General features: G+C 46.4%; 1 protein-coding gene across 2 annotated transcripts in view; it reads right to left on the reverse strand.

The window, feature by feature from the left end:
- SLC25A18 (solute carrier family 25 member 18) overlaps positions 1 to 12,740 on the reverse strand; it is a 93,417-nt gene that overhangs the window by 64,196 nt on the left and 16,481 nt on the right. The gene's annotated exons all lie outside the window — the stretch shown is intronic.

A 12,740-nucleotide genomic window follows, 5' to 3' on the forward strand; every position in this document is an offset into this window, starting at 1 on the left:
AAATACAATACATGATCAAATCATATAAAACTTAATAATCAGTAAAACTAATACCAAAATAAACTTAACTTAATCAATTAAAACAAAGATAAAAAGATAAAATAAGATACAAGATAGGAAGGTGCTGCAGTAATGCTGTGTTCTGTTGTCACTAATTCCAAGTAAGCACATTTAAAAACCACGTTTTAAGATCTGCCTTAAATTTCTTGGTATCTGCTTGCAATCTAATTTCTTCAGGCAGAGAGTTCCATAGTTTTGGGCCTGCTATCAATATTGCCCTTTCGCAAACTTGACAAAGTTTTGCCGATCTAATTGTTGGTGCTGTTAATAGTCCTTTATTGGCTGACCGTAAGTTCCTCTGCGGTACATGTAATCATACTGTTGTATTCAGCCAATCAATATTTGATCCATAAATTATATTATGTATAATGCATGCCGTTTTATACTGTATACGATAAGTTAATGATAACCAATGTAATTTAACAAGTATTGGAGTTATATGATCACTTTTTTCTGCCTGTTAAGACACGGGCCACAGCATTTTGTAAAATTTGTAAAGGTCGGACAACATTCTGTGGTAACCCTAGTAAAATGGAGTTACAGTAGTCTATGTTTGTAAAAAGAAGAGCCTGCAAGACTGATCTAAAATCATTTGGTTCTAATAATGGCTTTAATTTTCGAAGTGTTAATAGTTTAAAATAACCATCTTTTAATTTAGTTGCGATGTGCCTGTTCCATGACAAATCTGAGTCAATTGTAACTCCTAAATCCCTAGCATAAGAGGAGGGATTGATTTTCGTGTTATCAATAACTAAGGGCGGGAGATCTTGTTGTCTACATTTTCTTTCTAATAGGATTATTTCCGTTTTATTCATATTCAAGACCAGCTTCATATGTCGCAGCAATTGTTGTAAAGTGGAAAGATAGAGTGTTATAACTTTGTAGGTTTGTTCAACTGTATCCTTTATAAGCACAAGAAATTGTATGTCATCCGCATACATTTAGAAATTCAATCCTAACCCACTTAAAAGATGACAAATAGGTAAAACATAAATATTAAAAAGGGTAGCCGAGAGAGCAGAGCCCTGTGGCACCCCTGTTTCAAGAGGGTATTTTTCAGATAGTGTATTTTCAATTTTAACCTGAAATGAGCAATTTTTAAGAAAAGATAAAAACAAATTTAAAACCACACCAGTAATTCCAATTTCTCTCAAACGATCTATTAAAATGCCATGATCAACGGTGTCAAACGCAGATGATAAATCAAAGTATTAAAAAGTAACTCTGACCAGAGTCAAAACCTCTTAAAATAGTATCTGTCATGGCAATTAGGAGTAATTCTGTATTAAAATGTTTTCTAAAACCATATTGATTTGGGAATAAAATATTCTTGGAATCTAGAAATTCTGCTAATTGCTTCTGGACTATTTTTTCAGATATTTTGGCCAAGAAAGATAGATTAGAAATGGGTCTATAACTGCTAAATTGCGATGAATCTAGGTTTGGTTTTTTTTATTACAGATTTAATAATGGTGTTTTTTAATACTTCAGGAACAGTACCCTCAATTAATGATTGATTAATAATAGTGGTAATCGATGGGGCAATCAGATTTGCAATTATTTTTAAAGTTGGAATAGGAATAGAATCAATTGGGTGCAGGGCTGGATTTAAATGTTTTATTAATTTTTCTATTTCAAAAACGGATGTAGAATCAAAAGTATCCCAGGATATGCCTTCTTTTATAATCATTTTAACATTTTGGTTTTGAAATTTGCGTTTAAAATATAAGGCGCTCTAATCACACTTGTGTTCTGGGAGCAAACTATTCACTTGAAAGGGTTGTTTGGTTAATTGTTTTACAATTGAAAAAAGTATTTTTGGATTATGTTGGTATTGCTGTATTTTTTTTTATTATAAAAATCTTTTTTTGCTGTGTTATTGTTCTTTTTGTACTGGTTCAGGGCTATTCGAAAAGATGTTAACGTATAGTTATTTTTATTTTTTCTCCAGTTTCGTTCCAATTTATGTAATGCTATTTTCTGTATACGTAATTGTTTAGTATACCACGGGGATTTTGATTATCTTTTGGTTTAATTCTAATTTTTTTAATAGGACATAGTTTATCAGCAATCTTATTAGTTTCTAGTATCCGTTCTAATGATGCTTCAATACAGCCTTTTTCTTCAAAGTTATTTAATATATTTGCCAGTTCTCAAGTTGCTTGGTTTGTATCTGGGGCCTAAATGTTAAGTAAGAATCACTATTACTAGAATTTTTTTTGAACATATGAATTCAATCTGAGAAAAAATTTGAAAAATGATCGGTCCATGGTACTGGGAATGCCTTAATTGAAGTAGCTTTACATAAGTTTTTATTTATGAGGATCAAGTCCAGAGAATGCCCTGCTCTATGTGTCGGAAAATCAGCCATAGGAGAGAATCCTAATGCAGAAAGAGAATTGAGGAATGTAGTACATATATTATCTTTTTTTTTTTTATCTATATGTAAATTAAAATCTCCAAGAATAATTGAAGATTTTCTGGAGTTGACTGTTAGGGCCAACAGTTCTATTAACGGAGAAGTATTATGTTCAAGCAAACCTGGAGGACAATATTCTAAATAAATTTGCAGTTCTTCTGACTCAAATAGAGTGACTTCGTATTGCTGATTATATTGGAACATTCTTTAAATTTAATTGTTTTTTAGCAATGAGTATTAAACCTCCCCCTCTCCGATGAAGGTGTGGGAATGAATGAACGTCATATTTATTATCAGCCAGTTGATTAATCAGTACGTTGTCAGTCGATTTGAGCCCTGTTTCTGTTACTGCAAAAAAGTCCAATTTCTTATAAAGAATAAAATCACAGAACATATAGACAGACATGTCCCCAGTGGGGTTGGCAGACGGAGCATTAAATTTCCCCCTTCTCAATATCAGCCAAGAGGCTGAGAAAGGAGTATCCTCAGCTCATGGCTCAGATCCTGCATTTGGATCCCAGCCAAAAGAGAGGCCAAGAGAGATAAGGAAAATTAGTTTCTTACCTGATAATTTTCGTTCCTGTAGTACCAAGGATCAGTCCAGGACACCTGGGTTGTGACTCCGCACCAGTAGATGGAGACAGACTAAAACTTGTGGGCGGAGCCATATATGCCCCTGTGCCAGTCACAGCCCCTCAGTCTTACGGAATGTCAAAGTAGAACACAACCAGAGAAGTAAACAAAACTAGATACCGCTAACTAACGGGGAAGAAACACCCCCTCTGGAACCGGACTCTCCAACCGAGAGAGCGAACAAGCGGAACAGAGCAAATCAAAACACAGAGCGGACTCTCCATTACTTCAGCGCAGCACTGCGGGCGGGATCCTGGACTGATCCTTGGTACTACAGGAACGAAAATTATCAGGTAAGAAACTAATTTTCCTTTCCCTGTACGTACCAGGATCAGTCCAGGACACCTGGGATGTACCAGAGCAACCTACTGAGGGTGGGAAGCAGAGAGTCCCACTCGGAGAACCCTCTCTCCAAAACCCCCGGAATCGGTAGCCCGGACATCCAGCCGGTAATGCCGGATAAAAGTATGCAACGACTTCCAGGTGGCCGCCCTACAAATCTCTTGAGGCGACACCTGAGAAGCTTCCGCCCAAGACGCTGCTTGAGATCGAGTCGAGTGAGCCCGCAGCCCCACGGGAAGAGGTTTTCCCCGCACCAAGTACGCCGAACCAATGGCCTCCTTGAGCCAACGAGCGATCGTTGTGCGGGACGCTGCAGCTCCTTTCTTTGGTCCAGAGAACAGGACAAACAGATGATCTGTGACCCGAAACGGATTAGTGACCTCCAGATATCGGAGAAGGGATCTCCGCACGTCAAGCTTCCGTAACTCCCTCTCTTCTGTAACAGAGGAGTCTCCGCACGCAAAAGCAGGCAACTCCACCGATTGATTCACGTGAAACGACGAGACCACTTTTGGAAGAAAGGAAGGAACCGTCCGTAAGGAAACCCCCGAATCGGAGATACGCAAGAAAGGTTCCCTACAGGACAGGGCCTGTAACACGGAAACACGCCGTGCCGAGGCAATCGCCACCAAGAATGCTGTTTTTAAAGTGAGATCCTTAAGAGTTGCGCGTTTCAAGGGCTCAAACGGCGCCGTGCATAGAGCGGAGAGAACCCAATTGAGGTTCCAAGCCGGACAAGGAAGACGTAACGGGGGGCGAAGGTGCTTAGCACCCCGAAGGAAACGAGCAATATCCGGGTGAAGCGCCAGAGACTTACCTCGCAAACACCCAAGCGCCGCCACTTGGACCCGTAGGGAACTGCACGCCAGACCTTTGGCCAGACCCGCCTGGAGGAACGCCAGAACATCAGAGACGGAAGCCGAAGTGGGGTCCACCCCGCGCTGCACGCACCAGTCCTCAAAGACCACCCAGACACGGACGTAAGCCAAAGACGTCGACTGCTTCCTGGAACGCAGTAGCGTGGCCACCACCACATCTGAATAACCTTTTCTCTTCAGTCGATTCCTCTCAAAAGCCATGCCGCGAGACAGAAGTGATCCGCATCCTCCAAACAGACGGGGCCCTGATGGAGTAGGGCCGCCATTCCCTGGAACCGAAGGGGTGCCGCTACTGCCAGTTGTACGAGGTCTGCGAACCACGGCCGGCGAGGCCACTCCGGTGCCACCAAGATCACGTTGGCCGGATGCAATTCTATGCGCCGTAGAATCTTGCCGATCATCGGCCACGGGGGAAACACGTAGAGCAGCACATCCGTCGGCCAGGGAAGCACCAACGCATCGACGCCTTCTGCCCCCCGCTCTCGACGTCGACTGTAAAATCGCGGGGCCTTCGCGTTGTGCCACGTGGCCATCAGATCCATGTGGGGCACCCCCCCACGTTTCGCAAATGAGAAGAAACGCTTCGTCCCCCAGCTCCCACTCTCCGGGATCCAGACGATGACGGCTGAGATAGTCCGCCTGCACGTTGTCGACTCCCGCAATGTGAGACGCTGCGAGGTTGCTGAGATGTAGCTCCGACCAGGCCATCAAGCGCTGAGCTTCTTCTGCCACCTGGGGGCTCCGTGTCCCCCCCTGCCGGTTGATGTATGCCACGGTGGTCGCATTGTCCGACAACACTCGGACTGCCTTTCCCCGCAGCAATGGTAGAAAAGCCTGCAGGGCCAGACGGACCGCCCTGGTCTCTAGGCGATTGATAGGCCACTGGGCTTGCGACACTGACCATAGGCCTTGAACTGAGCTCCCTAGGCAGACCGCTCCCCAACCGGAGAGGCTGGCATCCGTGGTCACCACTGTCCAACTGGGCACCAGGAGAGAGACTCCAGCGGAAAGATGACTGGGGTCCAGCCACCACCGCAGGCTGGACCTCGCGTGTCCCGCTAGAGGAAGCGGTAAATGGAAGTCCTCCGAGACCGGCTTCCAGCGGGAAAGCAAGGATGACTGTAAGGGTCGCAGATGAGCGAACGCCCATGGCACCAGCGCCAGCGTGGAAGCCATAGACCCTAGGACCGTAAGGTAGTCGCAGACCCGCGGCTGGCGCAGAGACAACAAGCGCTGCACCTGAGTTTGCAGTTTGCTCATCCGTTCGAGCGACAGAAACACCTTGCCCTGCTTCGTGTCGAAAAGAGCTCCCAGATATTCCAAGGTCTGCGTGGGTGTCAGATGACTCTTGCTGAAGTTGACCACCCATCCCAGGGACTGCAACAGATGGAGGACCCTGGCCACCGCCATCCGACACTGATCCTCGGACTTCGCCCGAATCAACCAATCGTCCAGGTAAGGATGGACCAGGAGACCTTCTCGGCGCAGTTGCGCCGCCACCACGACCATCACGTTCGTGAATGTACGAGGGGCCGTTGCGAGCCCAAACGGGAGCGCCCGAAACTGGTAATGCCGACCCAGAATGCAGAATCTGAGAAAGCGTTGGAACGACGGCTGAATGCCTATGTGAAGATACGCCTCCGTGAGGTCCAGGGAGGCCAGGAACTCGCCTGGCCGGACCGCGGCGATGACTGACCGGATCGTCTCCATTTTGAAGCGAGGCACGCGAAGGCATCGGTTCACCCCTTTGAGATCCAGAATTGGTCGGGACGTGCCGTCCTTCTTTGGTACGATGAAGTAAATGGAGTAACGGCCTTTGCCGTGTTGGCTGACAGGAACGGGGGAGATAGCTCCCAAGTCCTCTAAGCGGCGGATGGTGTCTAGCACCGCCGCCTTCTTCTCGGGAGCCTTGCAGGGTGACACAAGGAACTTGTCCACTGGAATGCGAGCAAAATCTAACGCGTAGCCGTGTCTTATCACGGTGAGGACCCACTGGTCCGACGTTATTCCGGCCCATCTCTCGTAAAACGACAGCAACCGCGTCCCGACGTTGGGAACGGCGTGCTGAGGCTGCGGCGGGAGAAGGGCCGACCCCCTTTCATTGTGAAGATTTGGGAGCCGTGATGGCCAGGGCACCCCCTGGTCTACCAAAGCGCCTCCCACGAAAGGACTGCTGCTGCTGCCACTGTGGGTTACGGGAGGAGGAAGACCTGTACGAGTGCCCCGACGACCTTTGAGGTCGCGCCTTCCTGGGCCCACGAAAGCGGGACCTGGCTGCAAAGGAAGGCCGCGACCTGGATCTATCTTCGGGCAACCTGAAAGCCCTATTTTCCCCCAGGGAAGCCATCAAATCATCTAACTCCTTGCCAAACAGCAACTTACCCTTGAATGGCAGCGCCCCGAGGTAAGCCTTAGAAGAGCCATCCGCCGCCCAGTTGCGTAGCCACAGGAGGCGGCGCGCCGAGACAGCCGCCACCATGGATCTAGATGAAGTGCGCAGCAGATCGTGGAGTGCATCTGCGCCATATGCTATTACCGCTTCCAACTTATCCGCTTGCGCTGCCTCGTCTGCCGAAAGATCCGCATTGGCTTGGAGGACCTGAGCCCAGCGTAAGCCAGCTCTCAAAGCAAAATTCGTACACATGATGGCCCGAATTCCTAGCGCTGAGGTGCTGGCCCCCCCCCCCCCCCCCAACGCGATCACGATCCACCCCCGCCAAAATCGCTGAGGCCACGACCCCCGACGACCCCTCCCCACCAGATAAACACACTGTGCAAATACCAGCCCGGGAAAGCTGTGCGCGCATGCTGCCGCACACGGCACAGGCCACACCATGCAGCATGAGCAGTGCTCTAAACTTAGCCCTACTGGAGAGAGGAGACATGAAAACAAAAGCCTACCCGATCGGGAGCTGTCCGCGGTTCTAAAACTAACACCCGCGGAGAACACACAAGGCCGGCAGAGCAGGAGAATTTAAAGGCACAGTACTTTAATTTAAATACTTTGAAAACTGTGCAGGGGCTAACAAGGTGGGAGCCCGAGACCCCCGGGACCACCTTCAGTGGGCAGTTACAGGGTTCCTCAACCCTCTGCTCCTGAGCCTCAAATACCAGGGGGGATGACTCCACCAGGACCTAACAACCCCCTGGGAGGCTAAAGGGGAAACTAGCTAAAAGAGCAAAAAAACCTGACCCCTCACTAACCATCAGGACCTAACTCCGAAGCCTGACCAAAAAAAACCAACTAAATCCTGACAAAAAATACCAGACTCCAGGGAAGCACCTCTTCCACCTGCTGGAAACAGAAGAATACTGACAGACTCTAGGTGGCATCTCAGGGGTATACGACAGAGTCCACAGAAATTGGTCTGTCTCCACCTGCTGGAGGGGAGGTAAAATCCAGGAGTCTGGGCTGATCCTGGTATGTACAGGGAACAGCACACTTATCTACTCGTGGTTAGTAGTCTCAGGCCATGCAACTACATTTCTAAAGATAGCAAGAACATTTAATATTTAGTAATTTGAGATTGTTGCCCCCCCCCCCCTTCAGTATACCACCATATAGAATAGAAGGGACTTCTTGTGTTCCTGTTTAAGTATTATCCTCCCCCCCCTTTTCTTTCCCCCAAGTCTCACCCATGTGAAAAGATGCAACTGGCTGGTGGGCAGTGTTGGCCTTGGGGGTCCACTGTATCTAAAGCGCTGCCATCTCCTCTGTGCTGCTTCCGCTTCACTGAAATGTCTGTGCCAATACTGGGGTCCATGCCCTCCTGGGGACCTGACTCTGCCTCCCGGTCTTGTCGCTGTGTCCATGCCCTCTAGGGGGACATGACTATGCCTCCTGGAATGCTGCTGGGGTCCACACCATCTTGGAGGACCGCTCGATCTGCTGCTGGAGTCCACACCTTCTTGGGGGGAATGTTCAATCTGTAGCTGGGGTCTTTGTCTTCTTGGGAGACCACGCGATCTGCCACTGGGATCCGCTTGCTCCTGGGAGACAGTTCCGGCTCCAGATCTGCTGCTGTCCTTCGGTTCAACTTCCTTGGTAGGAGGGCTTTTCCTGCCTTCAGTTTACAGCTTCACTAGGCACATGGCTTGTTTAGCGTTCAGTGATTCAGGCTCTCCATAGTCTCAGCTTTCAGTGATTTTAGCTTCACTAAGCTCATGGCCAGTCATTCGCTGTTACCCAGCCTGGTTGGGTCACCTTCTCTCAGCCATAAGGTCAAGACCAGGCAGGACCATGGAAAGAATATGTGCATACCCTTCCACCCTGCCTGGCTTTTTTTTCTGTTATCTGAGAACTGGGTATCCAAAGGTCTGACTCCCCTTGTTAGTCAGGGTGAGAATCAGTTTGCTTCTTAGGACTGCTTTTTCTCACAAATCCCTCTCTCATTCAGAATTCTCCAATGTATGACTTTTCCAGTCTCAGTTCTGTATAATTTAGAGTAATATTTCACTGCAAGTTATCAACAGTAGTCCAGGGGGCTGTGACATGCAAATTCCACTACCTGAGTCTCTGACTCATCTATTCAATGGTCATTTTTAAGTATCTACACAGTAAGGGGGTCTGGCAACCTTTTCAATTTCATTCTAGGTTTCCTGGGCTGGTAGCTCATGTTACATTGACCTCTGTTTTCTCTACTGTTCGTTTAAATGGTTGCATGCTCTTTACCCTCTCTCCCTTTGGAGGGGGGGTGGGGTGAATTCATTTGTTCCTAAGAAGGATGGTATCCTCTGGCCTTGCATAGACTACAGAGCTTAGAATGCTGTTGCCATCAATAAGTGTTATCCCTTGTCCCTGATAAATGAACTATTGGAACATCTTCAGGCTGCGTAAGCATTTACTAAACTTAACTTGAGGGGGCACATATAATTTGGTTCGCATTCGAGAAGGGGATGAATGGAAAACGGCCTTCTGAACACACAATGGACACCGAGTACCTCGCTCGCAATGCCATTTGTCTTATGGCATGCCTCCACCACGTTTCAACACTTTGTAAATTATATTTTCCAACACGCTGGACCAAACCAAGGTGATTAAATAGTACTTTGCTATTTTCTGAAAAGCCAGCAGAACATGATAAGCAGGTCTGCCAGCTCTTAAAATGTCTACAAAGACATAAGTTTTATGCTAAATTAGAGAAGCGTGAATTTGATAAACAGACCATTGAATTTCCTAGGTCACAATCTCACCTGATGGGATAAAGATGGACCCAAAAGAAGATCTATGCAGTGTCCCAGTGGCCCACATCAAAGAATGTTAAAGAAATCTAAGGTTTCCCGGGATTTGCAAATGTTTACTACCACTTTATCCTGGGCTTTTCTAAACTGACAGTACCATTAATAGAGGTTCTTAAGAAGAGGCCTTGCTTCAAATAGAACACAGAACAGTAGTCAGCGTTCAAACAACTAAGGGAGGCCTTTGCAGCTGCTCTGATTTTAGTGCAACCCAGCCTACAACAATTGTCCATTGCAGAAGCTGATGCATCAAGGGGAGCTATCGGGGCAGTCCTCTCACAGATGAAGGGACCAAAGGACTTCCTTCACCCTTACATATTTTCTCGCAAGCTCATCCCTGCCAAGAAAAATCATGTTTATGATCAAGAACTTTTAGCAATCAAAATGGCTTTTGAAGAATGGTGTCACCTGTTGGAAGGAGCCAGTCGTCAAGTCCAAGTCTTCCCTGATCACAAGAACCTTGAATTTTTAAGAACCATACGTATCCAAAGCACCTGCCAAGTTCTCCCTCCCCACCCCCCAACTCCTGTTTTGACTTCATTCTGACCTACTGACCAGGCGCCATGAATAAAGCAGATGCTCCGTCTCACCGGGAAGAGAAGAAACCATCAGATCCTCAACCCCCCTCTCCCAGAGAATATTTTGGCATTATTTGTTTTTATATTCCACATCTTCCTTTACACATGTCCAGTGTGGATCACATAAGATACAATTACAAAATCCAAAGTCTCTCAGATCTCAAATCTATTGGCAAAGCACTCCATAATGTAGGACCTACATAAAAGAAGGCTCTTGCATGGGTTCTCTATAAACTTGTACAGACTTGCCGGTAATCAAAACCAGTTAGTACCTGCCACTCAATACCCATCCAGGAACATACCAACATACTATTAGAAACTTAGAGTTAATGGAGATCAAACAAACAGAGGGACCTATAGCATGGTGTGTTTACACAAACTCAACTACAAGAACTGGGGACAAGTGTAGAAAGCACCATGCGGAGCAGAGGTGTTATATGTACCTAAAGGTATAGCACATCTAGAAATAATGCAAACTTGTGATGATTCTCCACTGGCTGGGCATCCAGATTACCACAAGACCAACATTCTGGTGGCTGAACTGGAGTCAGGAGGTCGCCGAGTATATCATCTCATGTGAAAAACATGCCTAGAACAAGGTACCCCAGCACCACCCATATGGATTGAGCATACACTTACCGACGCCTTCTAGACCCTGGGAGTGGATCTCTATGGGTTTCATTGGAAATCTACCCACTTTGCAGGGGAAAACCTGCAAAGATGATCCTTTACAAAGATAATCCACTTGATAGAGACTGCAGGTCTTCCATCATCTTGTGAAACTGCAAATTTGCTGATAAGTTCTCGCAGCCAAGAAACAGGTGTGAACTACAACATGCCAAGAACGCCCAGATGTTTGCAGATTGCCACCATCAGGAGGCTCCACTGTTTGCAATAGGAAAAGTATGGCTCTTCACTAGACACATCAAGAGTAAAGTACAGTTTAACAAGCTTGAACAGAAGTTCATGGGACCCTTTTTAATCCAACAGCATATTAGCCCAGTAACATTTTGCTTGTAGCTCCCAGCTAACTTACATATTCACCCCATCATTCATGTGGCTCTCTTGAAGCTGTTTAAAGCTAATCCCGTTCCTGGAAGATGAACCCCTTCTCTGGCACAGGCAGGAGTTTCTCATCCTTCTGATCTTAACTGCCATGAATATTTGGCGACATCTACATTACCTGGTAGACTGAAGGGATTATGAACCTGAAGATCGCAGTTGGGAGCCAGCCAACAATATTCATGCGAAAGAATTAGTAACCAAATTCTCCTAGGAACAACACTGAAAACTAAGATTAAGGGCCCCAGAAGGGGCTGCTGGGAGGGTGGTGGTATTCTGTCAGGGTGAGCAGGATTTAAACCCCGGGAATTCAGAAACATCTTAGTGACAGAGCCATGGGAACTCTGAAGCAATACAGAGCCCCTGGTAAACAAAGAGAAGAAATGCTAAGGAGACCCATCTCTGAAGGCCTCCTATTGGACCAGCATTAGGTAAGGCTCCTAACAGACAACAGTATATAAGAAAGCCCAGATGGCCACACCTTTGGTGATCAAACAGTCCAATGCTTTCACGCTATGTATCCTGTTGTCTGGTCTCCTTCCTATATTCCCTGTTCCTGGCTTCCTACTCCAGCTTCTGGCTCTTGATCCAGTCCTGCCCTGGCCTTCTGCTCACCTTCTGTGGTTCCTGGTTCCTGCCTTGATGCTTTCCATATCTCTGGCCTGCTTGCACCTGAAAAGACCTGGCAGCTGTCTGAACCCAAGTGCTCAACCTACAGGGAACAGTGGCTGCTACAGGCAAAGATTCCTGTCCAGAGTTCCTACCTCTCTTGAAAGTACCTCTATCCACAATTACTACATACATATAATCTAGGGCCATAGTAGATGGAGCTGTGACACCTTCCAGCAAAAGTGAGGGAAACAAAACAAACAAACAAAAAAAAAAAAAGACAGGCTTTAAGGATACTTGGGATAGATACACAAGCCAGTGATTTAAAAAAACAAACAGGAATTGAGAAGTTGGGGAAAGCAGTGGGTGGTTCAGTAAGGTTTTGATTAGGAAGCTTATATGCTCATCTACCCAGAATGCTAAAAGACCACTAAAGAACGATGACAAAGCTGACTTAGATAAGGAGACAGACGTGCTTGTACAGCTGACAGTCACGAGATATCCTCAGCTACAGTAGTGTAGGCAAGGCAAACCAATCAAATTGAGTGGGCCAATTAGCCATACAGTATTTGCCCACTTTGAATAAAGTTTTGTGTTCTCTATTTTTTTTAAAATTTATATTCCGACCTTTTGGCACTTCAAAGCGGATTACAGTCAAGTACTGTAGGTATTTCCCTGTCCCCAAAAAAGATTTCCCTTTACCCAGAAGTTAAAGTGACTTGCTCAAGGTCACAAGGAGTAGCAGTGGGATTTGAAGTCTAGTATCCCTGGTTCATAGCCTGCTGCTATAACCATTAGACTATCCTCCACTCCAAATGAAGACAGAAGAGATTAATTGCAGAGGGAACACCATCCAACTACTGGGGCCAGTAAAGCTCAGCTGAAGCTGTTTTAAAATCTATTCTTTTCATAGGTATAAAG

This window comes from Rhinatrema bivittatum, chromosome 4 (assembly GCF_901001135.1).
Source record: "Rhinatrema bivittatum chromosome 4, aRhiBiv1.1, whole genome shotgun sequence".
Classification (NCBI taxonomy): Eukaryota; Metazoa; Chordata; class Amphibia; order Gymnophiona; family Rhinatrematidae; genus Rhinatrema; species Rhinatrema bivittatum.